The sequence below is a fragment of the Choloepus didactylus genome, chromosome X (assembly GCF_015220235.1).
Source record: "Choloepus didactylus isolate mChoDid1 chromosome X, mChoDid1.pri, whole genome shotgun sequence".
Taxonomy (NCBI): domain Eukaryota; kingdom Metazoa; phylum Chordata; class Mammalia; order Pilosa; family Megalonychidae; genus Choloepus; species Choloepus didactylus.
The window spans coordinates 41,631,092-41,633,574 of record NC_051334.1 but is presented as its reverse complement, the minus strand read 5'-3'; the positions used below and the strand labels follow the sequence as shown (position 1 = coordinate 41,633,574).

The window sequence follows — 2,483 nt, the reverse complement described above, 5'->3', positions numbered from 1 at the left end:
TGTCCTTTCTTTTCAACCTGCAGAACTCTCTTTAGCATCTCTTCTAGGGCTGTTCGAGGCAGCTTTTGTTTATCTGGGAATGTCTTAATCTCTTCCTTATTTTTGAAAGTTTTGCCGGATATAGAATTTTTGGTTGCAGATTTTGCTTTCAACACTTTAAATATGTTGTCCCACCGCTGTCTTGCCTCCATGGTCTCCTATGAGAACTTGGCACTTAATCTTATTTTGAGGCTCCTGTATATATGACACATTGCTTCTCTCTTGTGGTTTTCAGAATTCTCTCTTTATCTTTGGCATACAGCAGCCTGATTATAATATGCCATAGTATGGGACTGTTTGAATTTATCCTGTTTGGAGTTCATTGAGCATCTTGGATGTTTATATTCCTATCTTTCATTAAATTTGAGCAGTTTTCAACCATTATTTCTTTGAATATTCTCTCTGCCCCTTTCCTTCTTTCTTCTCCTGGCACTCCCACAATTCAAATATTGATATGTTTGATGATGTCCAACAGGTTCCTCAGGCTCTGTTCACTTTTCTCCCTTCTTTCTGCTTCTCAGTTGTCTTCTCTTCAAGTCATGATTCTTTCTTCTGCTGGTTCTGACCTGCTCTTGAACCCCTCTAGGGAATTTTTCATGTCTGTTTCCGTGGTCTTCAGCTCTGTTTGGTTCCTTTTCATAATTTCCATCTCTCTGTTGATATTCTCTTTGTGTTCATCTGTCGTTTTCCTGATTTCCTTTAGTTCTTTGTCTATGTTTTCCTTTAGCTCTTTGCATGCATTTAGGACCGTTTTTTTTTTAAGTCTTTGTTTAGTATCTCTCAGGTCTGATTCTCTTCACTGATTTCTAACACTTTAATCTTCTGCTTTTCCTGGGCCATTGTTTCCTGTTTCTTTGTATGTTTTGTAACCTTTTGTTGAAACCTGGACATACTGATAGTTTAATGTGTTTTCACTGGAATTTAGACTTGGCAGAGTCTATTCCTTAAGCTTGTATCCAGCTAGTGTAATGACTGAGTTTTTCTTGAATGCTAGAAGCTTAAAAAAAAAAAAAAGAAAGAAGGTTAAAAAAGAAGAAATCTTTCCCAGTCTTTGCAGATTCATCTGTGAGTGCTCTCCTGCAGAGCTTATCCATACAAAGAGTTTAGAGAACAAGTCCAGGCCAGAGCATAAGGGCCTCCCTACCTTTCTGCTCATGCCTCTTATCTTGGTCATGCACATGTGGCCATGGGAATTACCCCATTTACACAGATAGGAATGTTCACTCTTCCCTAGAAAACAATTTCTTCACAATCCCAGGCACTGCACTGATGTCCTCCAGCCAGTAATCCCTTGCCCCAGGCAGCCACTTGACTGCTCTCCCACAATGTTCTGTAGGAGAACTTGGTAGTCTGCCTTCTACATGCAGGGTAAGTTCTGAGATGGTGAGTCGCTGAGGCTGCTGTCAGACAGATTGGGCCAGACAAACATGCTCCCAGCATGTGCATAGGGGTCACTCTGCTCCCTCTGGAACCAGAACCAGGGACCTGCACTGGGAACACAGGACAGGGATGTGGAGCCCTACTCTGTGCTGAGCTGGTGAGGGGAAGGAGCCAGCTAGGGTGCCACAAGATCCTACCACTTTTAAGTAGCCTTTTTCTTGTTGGTGCTCACCCTGTTACTGAAGTCTTTTAACTGTTTTCTGGAGCCCTGAGAAATGTTTCTGCCAGTTTTTGCTGGTTGTGAAAAGTTTCTATGTGGATATGGAGCCCTGAAGTGTCTTGCTCCACCATTTTGATCAGGACAGTGCACACACTAGTGACATTTTGGGCCAGATATGTTGTTGTGAGGGCTATAATGTCTATTGTAGGGTGCTTAGCAGCATCCCTGGTCTCTACCCACTAGATGCCAACAGCATCTCCCCCAGTTGTAACAACCAAAAATGTCTCCCGACATTGCTAAATGTCCCCTGGGAGGCAAAAATCCCCCCCCCAGTTGTGACCCTCTGTCATAGTATAATAATATATTTTTTTATGCTTTGCCTCCCTACAGGCATTAACTAGTGTATGCACCCAAATATCTTTTTTTTTTCTATTCTGTTCTTCCTTTTTATTCCTCTTTTTCTTATGAAAGGATGTGAAAGCTTCCATTACATTTCAGTAGTTTTCTCTTTTCTTCCTCCCACCCCTAAATTTGAAAGTACTTTAAAAAGAAATAGCACATTTGTTAAGGCAAATGCAACTCCTGGCTCCTTCCCCTCCTTCATTGTAAATTCATTGGCTCTGCTAGGCACTGGGAGTTTGTGGGATTTTCTCATCTTTCCTGACTCCTGCAGACAGCCTCATGGTGCATTACCTGGGTGTGGAAAGACTAAGCAGTTCTTATACCTTTCTGTCTCTCTGACCCACTTTTTAATTTTAATAACTTAAGTTTGAGTTGAGCAGCTTCTCTGAGTGCAAACTGCTACACACACCATCACTTTCTATTCTGAAACGAGGCCTGTACC

At 41.8% G+C, this 2,483-nt stretch overlaps 1 protein-coding gene across 6 annotated transcripts in view; it reads left to right on the top strand.

The window, feature by feature from the left end:
• CASK (calcium/calmodulin dependent serine protein kinase) overlaps positions 1-2,483 on the top strand; it is a 524,745-nt gene that overhangs the window by 296,755 nt on the left and 225,507 nt on the right. The gene's annotated exons all lie outside the window — the stretch shown is intronic.